The 17,724-nt window shown below is 41.8% G+C and overlaps 1 pseudogene; it reads left to right on the top strand.

The window, feature by feature from the left end:
• Positions 1-15,663: 15,663 nt before the first annotated feature.
• Positions 15,664-15,782, top strand: LOC143396197 (U2 spliceosomal RNA; annotated as a pseudogene).
• The last annotated feature ends 1,942 nt before the right edge of the window (positions 15,783-17,724 follow it).

The following is a 17,724-nucleotide window of genomic DNA, read 5'->3' as shown; positions in this document are numbered from 1 at the left end:
GTAGAACATTCGTATAAAACCATAAATCTACAATTCGTTGTATTTTTACAAAATGCTTAAGACCAAATCAAGAAATAAGAAAATTTGGACTGGGGGTGCAACTCTGTGGTAGTGCACTTACCTAGCATACATGAGGCCCTAGGTTTGATCCCCAGCACTGCCCCATCCCAAATAGAAGGAAATAGAAAATCACCAGTACCCCATAAGCACCTTCCTCCAATCACTCAAGAATATTGTTGTCTTAGATTCTAACACCACAGGTTAGTTTTGTCATCATATAATTTTTAAACATTACATAAGAGGGATCGTACAGTGTGAACTGTTTCTTCTGACTCCTTTTATGCATGTTCATTGCCATCACTGTGTAATATTTAACAATCTACTTATCCATGTACATTGTGGTTCTCTCCAATCTGGCTTGGTAATCACATTGCATATCTGTTGTGTGATCCCCTAGCAGAGGAATTGCTAGGTCATAGTCATGCCCATGCTCAGCCTTTGTGGATATTGTCAAGCTGTTGCTCAAAGTGGCTGCCTACTAGTCTTATTAATGATGCTTTGGACTTCACATTTAAATGAAATTAATACTAGGAAGGAAAACACATCTATTGAACCGTTACTGTACCATAACAGAGTCTCCTTTCTTGCTCACAACAACAATGCTGGAGTCATGGCTCACCATGGGTTGGGTTCCAATAGCTTTGAGTAAAAGGAAGTATTCAGATAGTCAAAATTACCCCAAATAACTCCTAGGAAGCCAATAAGTAACTGATTAATATAGCATATTTCCATTCACACAGCCATGAAAAAGACCACATGTCTAAGAATACTGTATACACTCTTACATTTCACATCTCTAAGAATGTATGAATCACGCTCAGCAACAATAGGCTTTTACATGGGACCTTAGAATAACCAAAGGGAAAGTCTCTGGCGCAAGCCCATTAGGGAGAGTACTTACTGAATCACTGCTGCTATTTAAATTGTTATTGCTGATTCATATTCTCTCTCTCACTCTCTCTCTCTCCCCCTTACTCTCTGTGTTTCTGTTTCTTTCTCCTTCCCTTTTTCCTTTTTCTACAAACTTGTGTGATTATATTTGTGAAAGTTATGTAATGTGATTCTGTCATCCTCTTTTTTTCCTTATATGGGTTTATTTGTTTATTTATTACTTATTTTTGTCATTCTCTTTTTTAAAAATGATGTATCCAAGACACGGAAAGGCTAAATAGCTTGCCTGCCCAAGATCACATAATATTCAAACACATGATACTCTGACCCCATAGGGCATGAACTTCAGCCACATGACCTCTCTTAGAAAGCCACACAGAACGTAACAGAGACCCTTACTATCACCAAGTCCCTTACACGTGAGCCAATTCCTGGACAACAGAAGGATTCAGTTGGAGTTTCATGGACATTCCTGGATACTTCAGTTCTCCTAACGAGTGGGTTTCTCTCTCTCAGGCTTTCATGTCTTTAGTTTCCTCTCTAGTGTCCTGACAGGAGTACATTATACTCAGGAGTGCCCAGCAAATTGCTGAAGCAGACTTGAGTCCATCATTTGTTCTTGAAGGTTCGCTATTCACAACTTAATTTCTCCCATGTGAGTTATAAATGAAAGAACGAAGCATAATGCTTAGTACCTAGGCCACAGCTTTCTCTAGGGTCAAAGTAATAACTTTCTACCATCTTGGTCCGAGCAAAGATGTCCCCTTTAGTTCCAAACATGGAACCCAGATTAGATTCTCTCTCCTGTAAGAGGTTCTTGATACCCAGATAAGAGTCCCCTAGAAGCAAACACAAATGTTCCCTGCCCTTTCAGGCTCCCCAGAGGCAACAGGAAGGAGCACATAGCACCCTAGCTCAGCTGCTGATGGACAAAGATTCTTCCTGGGTCCAGAGAGGAGATGGTCACTGTCCCTGAGAAGTGTTGTTCTCTTCTCTAAGGGGTGACAAGAGTGGCAATTCTATCATCATGTTCGAACAAGTGTAAGCACAATGGCCTGAGACACAGGAAATATCCTGACAGCTCAGGTGGCTCCAAAGAAAGACAGTGGGGCTAGTAGTTGCTTTCTCAATGGAAGCCTACAGGAGGTATCATCCATTCCAATTCACAGCACTAAAAAAACCAACCACACTCTTACATTTCAAACACAGAACTGTCACTTAAAACAAAACTGCTGAAATATGACAAGTGTTGCATGAATCTAATTTTAATTTAAGACCTAAATTTTAAATAGTTTTGGAAATAGTCCAGTGAACAGTGGTGAGAGTTTTGTCACCCAGTGACATTTGCTAGGAGGTCAAACTTCCCCAGAAAGGATTGGGACCGGGGACTCTTGCTAATATGTCATCAACAACACTGACTATTCCTCCGTCAGTCAGTTATTTCCCTCCTCTTTCAAATGTTTTGTTTTTTTTTTCCTTCCATTCAGTGGCATTCTTTTCTGTGGTTTCGAAGGGAAAGGAATCTGCCCCAGCAAGCCCTCTGCAGGCTTCCCTTGGCATGGACAGGCCATGCAGTGTTTACTGCAACTTTAAGAAATTGTTTAATAGGAAAGGAATCTTCCTAAAAGCATTTTCTGATCATCGTTAAAGAATTCAATCCCCTCTTTTAGCTTAGAGAGAAATAAAGTCCTGATTACTAGAGCAAAGTACCTTGAGAATTTCACATTTATTCTCCCAATGACATAATCCTCATGCCAATGAATTGACCATGTGACGTGGACCACGCTCCTGTAATGCCACGTGTTAATGTCAGGGAGTAAAATCACAATCTGATTTGATTTTTTTTTCAAGGAGGGGAGAACCCAAAACAACAGAATGCAGCCACATAATCATCAGACACAAAATAAGCTGTTTATCCGATTTCACATGCACTCACAATTGCATCTCACTTTTGAAATAAATATAATTACTTTCTAAAGTGATTCACTTTTTTCTGATTATTAAAGTCTCTGTGCCTATTGTGGAGAATACAGGAAATAAGAAAATAACAATCACTCATAAGTCTTTGATCCGTAAATAAGCCCTGTTAATATTTAATATATTGCATTCTGAGCTTCTTAATACATACATAATTTTACAACTCACTGTCATAGTGTAGGTACAATTTGTTGTACTGTTTTTTCCCACCTGGCTTTATTTGCCTGTCATTTTAACTATCATTAAAATATTTTAAAAATCTGGAAAGATATATGCTAAGGTATAAGTGGTAACTTCTGGGTAGTAGGAATGTTGTTATTTTCTTACTTTCTGATTTTTAAATTATCTATGTTTTCTAGTTCTCCCCAGTGCACATTAAAAGAACCAAAATATTTATTATTATAAAAAGATTTTTTTAATTAAAAAGATTATTTTCCACAGCTGCATACTATTTTATTTTATGGATACAATCTGGTTTACTAAATCTTTACCAAAATGGTAGACATCTGTCCTTTCCAAGATCTTGCAATGTGTTCACAGTCATGTTTTTGTGAAATATGCAACAGTTAAGTAACCAGTCATTTGAGATCACTGCAACTGATGTTGAGTTGCACTGGGAGGCAGTTGAGTTGAGGATGAATACTTCTTGTGACTCACAATCTCTTCTTGTATCTGCGACCATCAGATCTTACTGTATCTGAAAGCATCCATATAGAAGATTTCAGGAATGTTCCTAATATCAGCAACTCAATAAGATTTACAGAAATTCAGAGGAGACATGGGTTTTGTTATACAAAAATAACATCACAAGTAGATAGAAAAACCAAAACACATGAACAAATTTACAACAAAACTAGATAATCAAGTTCCCTCCTGAGACCATCAAACACAAGAAACTAGGGACAATCACCATGGCCAAACCCTGCATTGATTTCTATATCTCTTTGGAGTGAGAAGAGAAAAATCAAGGGAAATTGGAGAAAAACAGAAAAGAGTTGGCTCAGGAAAATAAATCATAATGAAAGAAACTCTGAGAAATGAAGGCTAAACTACAAGGAACATAAGAGCAAAAAAATATAACAGTTCATGCCTCAAGAGAAATAGGAGGAACTTTTTTTCAACCTCAGAACATTGTGTTAGCTTTTCATCACTGTGACAAAATACCTTAGATAATCAACTTTAAACAAAAAAAGTTTATTGTGGCTCAAAATTTCATAAGTTTCATCAGTTCAGGGTCACTTGACCATTTTGGGCATGTGGAGAGGCAGCACATCATGGTGGGGAGTGCATGGTAGAACAAACCTGTTCACCTTAAGGTGGCCAGGAAGCGAGAAGAGATAGAAGATGACAGGGTCCCAGTGTTCCCATCAGGAGCATGCCTCCAATGACCTAACTTCTCTCCGACTAGACCCCTAAAGGTTCTACCACCTCCCAATAACACTAAGAGCAAGACCAATTCTCTAAAGGGCATTTGTGAGAACACTTACTAACCACAGCAGACCCAAAAAAGGAGACAAAAAGGTTTTTTTTAAGCAGACAAAAGATTTAGCAGATGAATAATAAGAATACTTGAAGAAAGAAAACTGAAGAAACAAAATACTGAAATCTACAATTGCAGAAAACCTCTCTGAAATGTAGAAACAAAAGATTTGAAACTACATATTGACAGAGCACAGTGTGTATCTAAGATTATCAACCCAGAATGACCAGTACTAAGATATATCCTAATAAAACTACCAAACGTTAAATCAAATAAATAATTCCTTTGGTCATCTTGGGAGAAAAGAATGTGAAAAGACACAAAATTAAAGAAACAAAAAAGTCGATTAACACTAGTGTTAATTAACAAGGAAATGAAGTCATAATTTAAGTTGCAAGGAAAGAAAATGTGGATCAAAGACTTTATTTCCCCCTATGGTACTGGGAATGGAACTAGACCCTCACACACACTAGGAAATGCTGAGTTACACTCACAACATGAGCCAAAGATTTCATATCCAGCAAAATAGCTTTTAAGTTAAAAAAAAGAGAGGGACTGGGGTTGTGTAGCTCAGTGGTAGAGCACTTGCCTAGCATGTGTGAGGTTCTGGATTCAATTCTCAGCACCACATATAAATAAATAAAAAAAAAAAGGTTTATGGACAACTAAAAAAAAAAGAATTTAAAAAAGAAAAGGTCCCAGACAAACTGCTATTAGTCTGCAAAATTTGGGGTATATTTTTTCATCTCTGCTAAAGAACCTGTCACAAAACAGCTGACCCATCATGACATGTGATTGTGGGGCAAAACATATGGCATCTTTCCTGAGATGTTCCTTGACATCAGGAAATGTCAGAGGGATGCAGTCTGGGGCTCACCCTATGAAATGTAGGGCCTAAGCTTTGTAACTGATTAGGTGGAACTGTAAAGTTCTGCTCTGAGACCAGAAGTCCACAGCACATAAAGGGCACATAGGATATAGGCTGCCAAACCATAGCAAAAATCACAGTGCCAACACTGTATGCATGCCTGGAATTTTTGTGCACTGCCTCTCAAAAGTGTTATAAAGTAGTCTTGAATCTCCAGTTTACAAGGAAACTAAGGCTCGGACAAGTCTCTTTGAGCAGCTTGCTATCTTGCTTTATGTATAGACAGCATCAAATCTAACATGCAGTGCAGCTGCACTACCCTGGCTACTGGGATGTGATACACCTCCATTGCCCCTCACCCAGCCTCACCTGCCTCTCCACTGTACCAGGTGGGGCTGCTGTGGGACCAAATGGCTCAATCTCTGTATGAGAGGACAACTGCTACAATAACCATTAACCCCTTACATATAACTGATTTGTCACACTATAACTAATATCATATTATTTTGGTCCACCCCTAAGAGGACAGCATTCCAATGCCCCCCAAAGAGCCTGGTTCTCTGCCCAAGGGTTTTCTAGTGCCCTGGGGGCATTCTCAACTTGGCCTAGGAAGACAGGAAGCTCCAGGGGCTCCTCACCAATGAAGGAAGGAAGCCCATGAAGAAGAAACCAGCTTCCCTGGCACCGTTGGGACAGATCCTGAATTGCACTCCATGTGGCCTCAGAGTGCCCTTTGAATTATCTTTCCTCTTCACCCAGTCCCTCCCTTGTATGCCCTGGGCCATTTGGGAGGACAACACAAAGGCAGAGACAACCCCTGAGGAATTCAGTCTATAGCACCTAGTATGTGCTTTCCCAGACTAGCCTCCATGAGCACCACAAGGTGCATCTAGGCAGGATGTATCAGTGGGCCTGGGCATCAGCCATGAGAAGGGGTGGAGGAGGCCACAAAGGAGTCTTTACACCCAACCCAAACCGGTGGGGAGCCTCCAGCCAGCAGAGTCTGACATCTGCTCAAGGAGATGAGCCAAGAGGGGATTCCCTGAGGAGGTGAGGAGCCAAGCTGAACAGGTGCCAGGAGGAAAGAGCCACATCACACACTGGAGCAGACCTGTGGGCACTAACATTCCCTTTCCACATAGGCACAAGCTTTAGAATAGTGATCTGTAAATACTGCTGAAATTGCAGGACCCTACTGCCCTCTGTATTCACAGGTGCTCCCTCCAACCGGAAGTGCATCGATGTATATGTACACAGGAATTCAATGACATTCATTTTGGTTTGATATTGAACATTTCACAACACCAAGAGAACTACAGCCATCCTTGAATGTCAAGTACCAGAATGACAAAACCATCACTATGTCTGCACAGTCACAGACACAAAACCACCAGTCTACCAGCTGTTCCCAGACAGCTTCAGAACTTAAAAAAAAAAAAAAAAAAAGTGATATTATTTAGATCTTAAATGTCCCTGAAAAGGTCATATGTTGAGGACTTGGTCCCCATCAATAGTGCTGGGTAGCTTGGTACAGGAGTAGGGTCATTGAAGGGCTTTTTCTCACTTCCCAGCCACCATAAGGTAAGCAGCTTGTCTCCAGCACACACTCCCTGCCATAATGTTCTGCCTCTCCACAGACCCAAACAGCAAGGGGGTCAAGCAACTGTGGACTGAAACCTCTGAAACTGAGCCAAAATGAATTTTATCTTTTTAAGTTGATTATCCCAGGTATTTTGTCACAGGGATGGAAAGCTGACTAATACTGTTATGGTCTGAATGTTCCTAAAAAGCTCATGTGTTTGGTAACGCAGGAACATTTGGGTAAATGATTGGATCATGGGAACTCAGACCTGATCAGTGGATTAATCCATTTGATGGATTAATAATTTGAATGGATTTACTGAGGTGGTGAAAACTACAGGCAGGTGGGCCACATCACATACTGGAACAGATCTGTGGGGCTCTTCTCTGCCCAGGGTCCGATCAACCCCATGTGAGTGCAGGCAGAAAGGCCAAAGGGTTAACATCTCAATCAGCTATCATTAGTGACCAGGCATGGTGGTACGGGCTCTAATCCCAGTGGCTTGAGAGGCTGAGGCAGGAGGATGGCAAGTTCAAAGCCAGCCTCAAGCAACTTAATGAGGCCCTAAGCAATTCAGTGAGACCCTGTCTCTAAATAAAATACAAAAAGAGGTTGGGGGGCTGGGGATGTGGCTCAAGCAGTAGCGCACTCACCTGGCATGCGTGCAGCCCGGGTTCGATTCTCAGCACCACATACCAACAAAGATGTTGTGTCCGCCGAGAACTAAAAAATAAATATTAAAAAAATTCTCTCTCTCTCTCTCTCTCTCTCTCTCTCTCTCTCTCTCTCTCTTCAAAAAAAAAAGGCTGTAGCTGCATTTGGTTAACATGAATAAAATATCTAGCCAAAAAAAAACAATCTGAGTGTTTCAGTGAGGTGATTTGGTGGCTTGCCTTTTCACTATCTTTCAATCATAATTAAAAATTAAAGTTTATTTAAAAAAAAAAAAAGAGGTTGGGCATGTTGCTCAGTGGTTAAATACCCTGGGTTCAATCCCTGATACCAAAAAAAAAAAAAAAAAAAGCAAAATATTGTTAGTAGATAAAAACATCACCTTCCCTACCAGCAAGTTGAAATGAAGCTGAGGCAGTCTGCCTAAACTCCTGGAGGTCCCCAGCAGCCTTGAGACCCCACTGCCCACATGGTAACCTGGCCATAAACACACACCATCTCAGCACTTTCTCCTCCCTGTCTCACTTCCCCTGCCTCTGCCGGTGCTTCCTGGGATTATGTTTCAAAACCACCACAGTTGTCCCTCTATATACACAGGAGATGAGTTATAGAAACACCTATGGATATCAAAACCCACAGACACTCAAGTCCCTTATATAACATGGCATAATATTTGTGTATCATGTATAATGTATAAATATGTCCCATATATTTCAAGTCATCTTTGGATTACTTATAGTACCCAATACATGTAAATTCTATGTTTGCTTTCCATTACTGTAATAAATGCCGGAGATATGTCTACTTATATAGAGATAAGGTTTGTTTGGGCTCACAGTTTTGGAGATTGCAGTCCATGATCAGTCGGTCCTGCTGTGGCGAGACAGCACTTCTTGTGGAAGCACATGGCAAAGCAAAACTATTCCCCTAATGGATGGGAAGCAAACAAGAGCAAGAAACTGGAATTTTACCATCCCCTTTAAGGGATGGTAGGCCCTACTTCCTAAAAGTCCACCCACTTCTGATAGTGCCAATCTACTGTAGGGCCATGAGCAGTGGACAGGGAGCTTAAGTATCATGTCCAGATTTGCCCTCACCTTTATCTAAGGGTGATAATATTTCTGGAACATCCTAGATAGCTGGCTCTGAGTTCCAGGGCAGGGTGTCCCTTCCTTACACACCACACTTGAGCACATTCCATTGGCTCTTCACATCAGCCTAGCAGTTCCATCTACCCTGATAGAGCTCCCTTAGAACCTACCATTGTTAGGCCTCTCTTGCCACCTCTGCCTGTTGTCTTAACCTTGATCCTTATCGTTGCTTCGTAGCACTCTCCTATTCCATTTCACTAGTTTTGACAAGATACATCCAAGGCCAAATTTCACAGTGAAAGCCTCCTCCATCACCTGTTTGGCTCTCAAAATGATTCCAGGATATCTCATTCCCAGCCATGCTCTGCTGGCTTTCTGGAGGACTCTTCCCAGCTCCCACTGGCTACTGGTTCATGGCACTCTGCTCATCAGACACCCAGGTGTGCCATTCCCATACCAGGTGCAGTAAATGTTAGTATACTAAAGCAAAGTCTGAAGTCAACAGCAACTCTGCCTAGCCCTCCCACAGTGTGGGTGCTGTCTCGCTATCTGCCAGAGGCCTGAGAGGAATGATTGGGACATTAAGGAACAGAGGAGTGAAAAGCCAAAGCCTACAGAGAGAGAAAAAAAAAGTAGCAGCTGAGGTTAGTTGTAAATGGGAGAGGAGGAGAGTATATAGCATAAGTTTGGGGACAGGCTGAAAAACCAGCCTCTACATCAGAGCAAAGCCTGTCCAAGGAAGAGACATGACCTTTGTCTTTGAAAAGACCCACAGAGCACTCCTAGGCACATTCCCACCCTGCTAAGTGGTTTATCTACAAATAACAGGAGAGATCTGCTGTGCCAGGTGTCCCTGACTCAGTCAGGCTAGGTGGGGATCCATAGCAACCCCCTAGTAGCCACCAATCAGCATGAGACAGGGAAATAGCTGGGATGCCAGATGACCCTCCCAGTAGTTTATGGTGTTGGGAAACCACGTATTTCAGCATGAACACCCCTCTTGGCTTAAACCAATCAGTTCAAATAAATCCCCCTATTGTAGTAACCAATTACCCCTACTCAACTTGTTTCCGCCAGTGAATGTGCTAATCATGTTTTAGAGTTGTTATTTGATTTTCCCGGGGTGTGTGATGATTTGCTAAGAGATGCTATGATGTATGTGGGGGTCCCTGCCTTCTCCAAAGAATGTAAACCCTGGGCTCGGGGCCTCTCAGCATCAGCAGTTGCTGTGTGCACACGGAGGACTGAGCTAGCTCGCAATAAACACCTCTTTGCTGCTTACATCGATCTTGGGTCTCTGGTGGTCTTTTGGGGGTCCCGAATTCTAGCATAACAAGGCCACCCTGGACTTGAATCCCGGGATTCATGGGCTGGTTACTTAACCCTAAATTCAATTATCTCATCTCAAAAATATGAATGATATTATTACTGGCAGTTGTGAGAAGGATATAATGAGATGGAGCTAGGCAGACAGGACAAGGCCAGGCTATGATAAGTTTTCTGTAGTAGATGCTATTGTCATGGTCATCATTAGTAACCACTTTTCAAATCTCTGAAACCTCTTAGACCTCTTAGATGCAACACCAGCTGTTCTTGATGTCCACTTGAAAAAGGAGAAGCAGATTTTTTAATAAAAGTGATTCAAAGAATTTTCTCCTAGCAACAGTTGTTAAATGCAGGAGGCCTTGGAATTTCTTTAAAAGAAAATTCCACACATCTTCAAGCTTGGGCAGTTCCTGAGAAAAACCCTATATCATTCCTCAAGTTCCCCCCCTCCAATATTTTGATTTTTTGGTTCCTCAAATCTCCCTAATTAAATTGTCTGGTTTAGTCCCTGCTCCCTCCCTCAGCTCCTGTCTTCCCCAGTATTGCATCCATTCTCTGCATGTGTCCCATGAAAGGGGCAACTTACAAACGGCCAGTCTGCAGATTCACTACCCCTCAACAATATGCTGTACAGACAGATAGCCCCACCCCATGGCCACCCGCCTTTGTGTGAAGGCCAACTGGTAATGGGCAGTTGCAATGTCTTCTACGCAGACAAAAGACCTGTTCAAGTGTGCTACTATTTGGAGGCAGCAGCCACTCCCTCCACGGGTGGTTAAAGCCTTTGCTCCCTAGAGCCAGATGCTAAGTCCTAGCAGAAGAATAGAGCAGGCATGTGGGCTTAACAAAGGTCGCCCCGCCCCAGGGCCCTGCACCAGCCTACAGCCTGCAGAGCATCTTCAGCATATGGGTCCCCAGGGGCTTCCCCTCAGTTAACAATCATGACTTTCCTCTTCGGGAGACAACAATATTGGGAGAACTTAAATGGGCCGTGTGACTAAATTAAACTCCCAAGGCAGCCAGAACCAAGATGCTAATTGGCTTGGCTCATGGTTCTTTCCCTCCAAGAGACAGATTGGCTCATTTTTCAAGCAACTAATTATTAATTTGAAGCCATGAATAGAAAGAGATGGGAAGGACCTGTCACCTCCTGCTTAGTAAATGTTAAAGATTTGTTATTTGCAGGCGCAGTAAAGACATGAATGGCCTTTGAGTGGGCAAAAAGGCCAGTGAGGGTCCCCATGTGTACAGACAGGCCTATGTTATTGCTTTTCCTCTGCAAAATGCGGTGGGGAGCCCATTTATAATGACTGTCACCATCAGAGTTTATGGGAGGACAAGTGTCATGTTATTTCGGGACTCAACAAATTCAGATGTTATGCTCAAATTCGGGACCCCCAAAAGACCACCAGAGACCCAAGTCGATGTAAACAGCAAAGAGGTGTTTATTGCAAGCTAGCTCGGTCCTCTGCGCACACAGCAACTGGTGACACTGAGCGGCCCCGAGCCCAGGATTTGCAGCAGTTTTATACATTCTTTAGAGAAGGCAGGGACCCCCACATACATCATAGCATCTCTTAGCAAATCATCACACACCATGAGGGGGGGGATCCAACAACAACTCTAAATTTAACATGATTAGCACATTCACTGGGGGAAACAAGTTAGGTAGAGATGATTGGTTACTACAAAAGGGGGATTCATTTGAACTGATTGATTTAAGCCAAGAGGGGTGTTTGTGCTGAACTACATGATTTCCCAACACGTTTATCAACCACCATACTGGGAGGGTCATCTGGCATCCCAGGTATTTCCCTGTCTCATGCTGATTGGTGACTACTAGGGGGTTGCTATGGATCCCCACCTTGCCTGACTGAGTCAGGGACACCTGGCACAGCAGATCTCTCCTGTTATTTGTAGATAAACCACTTAGCAGGGTGGGAATGTGTCTAGGAGTGCTCTGTGGGTCTTTCGAAGGACAAAGGTGATGTCCCTTCCTTGGACAGGCTTTGCTCTGAGGTAGAGGCTGGTTTTTCACAGACTTTAGAGAGTTTGTATAAAAATCTCAGTTTGTACAAAAAACAGTGTAATTCTGAGTTACACTGTCAGAATTTAAAAAATTAAAAAGTATTTCATACAATGTTAAATTTTTGATCTACAAGTGGACCACCACACATTTGACACTATAATAGTTCCAATAAACAGTCACCTTGTAGATGGCACAACTTCATTGCACTGTTTTGGCATATAAGAGGCAATTGTTGGGGCTGGGGATGTGGCTCAAGCAGTAGCATGCTCGCCTGCGCTCCTCAGCACCACATACAAACAAAGATGTTGTGTCTGCCAAATACTAAAAAATAAATATTAAAATTTAAAAAAAAAAAGAGGCAATTGTTAAAAACTAAACTAAACTGTAATTTTTTTGGTAACCTATTTTTCCCAAAAATTTTAATATTTAAGTCTTCAAATATATAGAAAAGTTGATTTACAGGGAATTCCCATGGAGCTACTGAAGCCAGATTTAAAACTAGGTAGTCAGGTAGTTAGGTAAATCGGGTCTAATATCGAGTGAAATCTAAAATGGAGGTCATGTTGAGAATGAATTTCCAGAAAAGTTGAGCAACTCTTGGAATGTTAATGAAGCCCAGGAAACAGCCCCCAACAGATTTGGAGATAGCCCATCCCAAAGAAATGTTAATGAACAGCAAACTTGACTAGGAAGTGCCCAGATTACTTCTTTGGCCCACCTGTGTCCCAACCCTTCCCACCTACATTCCATCACCAAAAACTATAAAAAGGGGAACACATTTGCCCTTCAACGGATTCCACCTCTTGGGTCCCCTTCTTCCTCCCGGAGAAGTGTTTTCTGCTGTCCTTTAATAAACTTCTAATTTTCCACTCTGACCTTGCCTCAGCGTGCTTCTCTGGTGTTATTCTTCAACATTGGAGAAGCAAGGACTCCTCACTGGTCAACAGCAGTAACACCACCATGCACACTCTACAATTAAAATTTTGTGACACCTTATCACAAATCTATGCTCCTGCCCACCTGTCAATTTATTGTGGTTTTGTTTTGTTCTTACAGTACTGGGGATTCAATCCAGGACCTTGCACATTCTGGGCAAGTACTCTACTACTTAGCTACATCTGCAACCCTTGTGTTTTTTTTTTTTATTTTTATTTTTATGCATTTCAAACTAACTTGCCAATGTCATATCCTTAATCCCTAAACACTTCATTATGCACATCATTAGCCAAATGTGTTTATGGGGACTTGGGAGTAAAACACAGACACACACACACACACACACACACACACACACACACACACACGTCCATAAACACACAAACAGGAATGCTTCACTCCCAAGCATAACCTTCTAATGAAAAACCAGCCTCTATCTCAGAGCAAAATCTGTCCAAGGAAGGGACATCACCTTTGTCCTTGGAAAAACCCACAGAGCACTCCTAGGCACATTCCCACCCTGCTAAGTGGTTTATCTACAAATAACAGGAGTGATCTGCTGTGCCAGGTGTCCCTGACTCAGTCAGGCTAGGTTGGGATCCATAGCAGCCCCCTAGCAGCCACCAATCAGCATGGGACAGGGAAATACCTGGGATGCCAGATGACCCTCCCAGCAGTTTATGGTGTTGGGAAACCATGTAGTTCAGCATGTATACCCCTCTTGGCTTAAACCAATCAGTTCAAATGAATACCCCTTTTGTACTGACCAATCACCCCTACCCAACTTGTTCCCACCAGTGAATGTGCTAATCATGTTTTAGAGTTGTTATTTGATTTTCCCACGGTGTGTGATGATTTGCTAAAAGAGGCTATGATGTATGTGAAGTCCCTGCCCTCTCCAAAGAATGTATAAAACTGCTGCAAACCCTGGGTTCTGGGCCTCTTAGCGTCACTAGTTGCTGTGTGTGCGCACGCGGAGGACTGAGCTAGCTCGCAATAAACACCTCTTTGCTGCTTATATCGATCTTGGGTCTCTGGTGGTCTTTGGGGGTCCTGAATTGGAGCATAACACTATGAGTGTGTGCACCTGTCAAGATATATAATGCCTTATCACATCAGGGAGCTCTTGGGACCCATCCCAATCAATTCCATCCCATCTTCAACCCCTCCAGCCCCACAGACAACACTATTCCTTTTTTCACCATAATCATAACCTATTTTGCTATAAGTATCTTAATATACCTGAAACCTCAAAAATAAAAAAATAAAAATGATCCAGGTCTCTGTCAACTTCTGTGAGATCCAGAGAAACACCTTAATATTCCTACTTTTTAAAAGTCACTGTTGCTAGGCACAGTGGCACATGCCTATAATCCCAGTGGCTCAGGAGGCTGAGACAGGAGGATTCAAAGCCAGACTCAGCAAAAGTGAAGCACTAAGCAACTCAGTGAGACCCTGTCTCTAAATAGAATACAAAATAGGGCTGGGGGTGTGGTTCAGTGGTCAAGTGCTCCTGAGTTCAATCCCTGGTACCCCCCAAAAAAAGTTACTGTTATGGTTTCTATATTAGGTGTCCCACAAAAGCTCATATGTGAGAAAATGCAAGAAAGTTTAGAGGTGGGTGGGGAAAAATGCTTGCCTAGCATGTGTAAGGCACTGGGTTCGATTCTCAGCACCACTTATAAATAAATAAAATAAAGGTCCATTGAAAAACCAGCCTCTACCTCAGAGCAAAGCCTGTCCAAGGAAAGGACATGACCTTTGTCCTTGGAAAAACCCACAGAGCACTCCTAGGCACATTCCCACCCTGCTAAGTGGTTTATCTACAGGAGAGATCTGCTGTGCCAGGTGTCCCTGACTCAGTCAGGCTAGGTGGGGACCCATAGTAGTCCCCTAGCAGCCACCAATCAGCATGAGACAGGGAAATACCTGGGATGCCAGATAACCCTCCCAGCAGTTTATGGTGGTTGATAACAAGTTGGGAAACCATGTAGTTCAGCATGTACACCCCTCTTGGCTTAAACCAATCAATTCCATCCCATCTTCTACTCCTGTAGCTCATTATCACTGGAATATGTGGTGCACCACCCACGAAGCTACTTGAGTGGGCTTTTACTCGGTACTGAGCCATGGGGTACTTAGGTCTCCCCTTGGGAAGGATCCTGACATTCCTGTGTGTAGACTGTCCAAGGTGTGAGATCTCTGCCCTTGCTCTACCAATGTGGGACAGCTCTTGTAGCTCCAGAATTGGGCATAACCCATTGGGATTGGACAGTCCACCTCCTCCCTTATTTGGGGAAGAACATTCTATAGAAATCCTTTGAAGTTCCCTTGAATAAATAAATCAAATGTAGGCTCCCCATCTCTGTCTCTTTCCAGTGTGGAAGCTTGGCAGCTAAGGTTGCAGAGCTGTCCTGCGCCTCGCTTTTCAAAATTACTTTCGTATCATGTGGTTTCTTCGCAGCTTCTTTTTCTTAGATGTGTTTCGCAGTCAGTTGACTCCATGCAGAGGAAGTCAGACTCAACCTCCCACACTGGACTTGGGCAGGAGGAGTGGATTTCCTACAAAAGGATAAATTTGGCCCCCTTTTCCCTCTCCCTCACTCTCACCCTCTGTTGACCATTTTAATATCTTCCTTTGAGCAATGTCCATTTAGGCAATTTTAAAGTCAGTTTGGATTTTTTGCTGTTAAGTTGTTTGATTTCCTTGTGTGTAATGAATATTAATTCAGAATAAGAATTGTAAGATATATTGCTTCTTGGCCTTTTGGCTAAGATCAAGTGTAGTATCTGTAAGATCTGATATGTCCTCTATGGAAGGACAATATATTAAATGGATTTTTGAAGCAGTGAAATGAAATAGAACTGATTTAAGGATGCTGATCCATAATATGCTGCATGTGGGGGGAGGATTAAATGAATTCTAGATAGGGCAAAGGGGAAAGGGGGAGAGAGGGGAAGGGAGGGAGAATAAGGGTAGGAAAGACGGTGGAATGCAATGGTCATCATTACCCTAAGTACATGTATGAAGACACAAAGGATGTGACTCTACTTTGTGTACAACCAGAGATATGAAAAATTGTGCTCTATATGTGTAATATGAATTGTAATGCATTCTGCTGTCATATATAACAAATTTTTAAAAATTCCATCACTATGTACAATTATAACGCACCAATTAGATATAGAAAAAATTTTAAAAAAGAATTGTAAGATGTATAGTTTGTGAATACGTTTTCCTATTCTGTATGTTGTTTCTTCCCTCTGATGAATGTTTCCTTGGCTGTGTAGAAGATCTTTAGTGCCGCAGTCTGGCTGGGCACAAAATCCCGAGCCACTCACAGCTTTGTAGATTCAAACAGCAATTCTTTATTCCTGAACTCACACCGGCCCTCTCCAAACACGTTCTGGGGAAATCCACGTTCTCTGCCCAAAAATTCTCTGAATCCCGGGAGAACTCAAGGGGAACTCAGGCAGCAGGATACGCCCTATTCCCAGCAGGAATAATCTTAAACCTGGAACCGCCCTAAACCCGGATCCGCCCTGGTCCTTGAGCAAGGTCACCTTACATGCAATGTCGCTGCAAGATGTCTAAGCCAAGTTCATTTTACCCCATTTAAGCAACATGGGGTATGCTGGCAAGGAAATTGTCATACCTACTTGGCTAATGGCTCTCAGCACTTTAGTTTGATATAATCCCATTTGTTTATTTTTTATTTTGTTTTCTGTGCTTTTGGGGTCTTATTTTTTAAAAAATTCTCATCCATTCAAGTGTTCTGAAGTGTTTTCCCCTAGTAGTTTCAGTTCTTACATTTAAGTCCATAATTCATTTTGAGTTTATTTTTTTATATGATGAAAGATAGTCTTGTTCTAGTTTTTCTGGGTCTAGTTTTGTTCTTTTGCATGTGGATTTCCAATTTTCCCAACATAATTTATTTGAAGAGAGTCCTTTTCCTCATGCACATTGTTAACACCTGTATCAAACATCAGTTGGCTGTACGTGTGTGGGTTTACTTCTACACTTTATTGTGTTACATTAGTCCATGTGTCTGTTTTTATGCCAATATTATGCCTAATCACTAGAGCTTTGTAGTATATTTTGAAGTAAGATAGTGTAATGCCCATGCTACCTGCTTCTTCTTCTTTTTTTTTTTTTTGATTGGTCCATATGGATTCTTTAATTATTTTTTCTGCCTGCTTCTTTTTGATCAAGATTATTTTGGCTGTTTGGTGCGGGGTTTTGTTTTATTTTGTTTTGTGTGGTTCCACACAAATTTTAGGATTGTTTATCTAATTCTATGAGGAATGTTATTTTTCCTTTGAGTCTTAGACATATTTTTCAGAGAACATTTTTACATTTGAAATAAATCCAACATGTGAGCTTTCCACTGTTTTTCCCTGTGAATGAGTCATACTTTCCTGTTTATTTGCATGTCTCATAATATTTTCTTTCATATTGGACATTTGAGGCAATAGCAACTCTGGACACATTACTCACTCACCCCTGCCTCAGGACTTGTTGTTACTTGTATATTTGTTTAGGGACTTGGCTAGACCACTTCATGGGCTTCTGTCACAAGGGGGCAAAATTGCGATGTATGCGGTCAAGGGGAGAAATAAAGAATGTCCACATGCTTCTGCCCCTTTCAATGCTTTATTCAGTCGAATTACTCAATACAGTTTTACTCTATAGGTTGTTAATCAAGAAAATGACAATTCTTAATGCTAGGTACTGTAGTGGACATTATCGATTCATAGCAAACAATTCTAGATTAATTAATTCACAGCAAACAATTCTAGATTTATTCTAAG

Source organism: Callospermophilus lateralis, chromosome 3 (genome assembly GCF_048772815.1).
Source record: "Callospermophilus lateralis isolate mCalLat2 chromosome 3, mCalLat2.hap1, whole genome shotgun sequence".
NCBI lineage: Eukaryota > Metazoa > Chordata > Mammalia > Rodentia > Sciuridae > Callospermophilus > Callospermophilus lateralis.
This window is presented reverse-complemented; position numbering and strand designations above follow the sequence as displayed.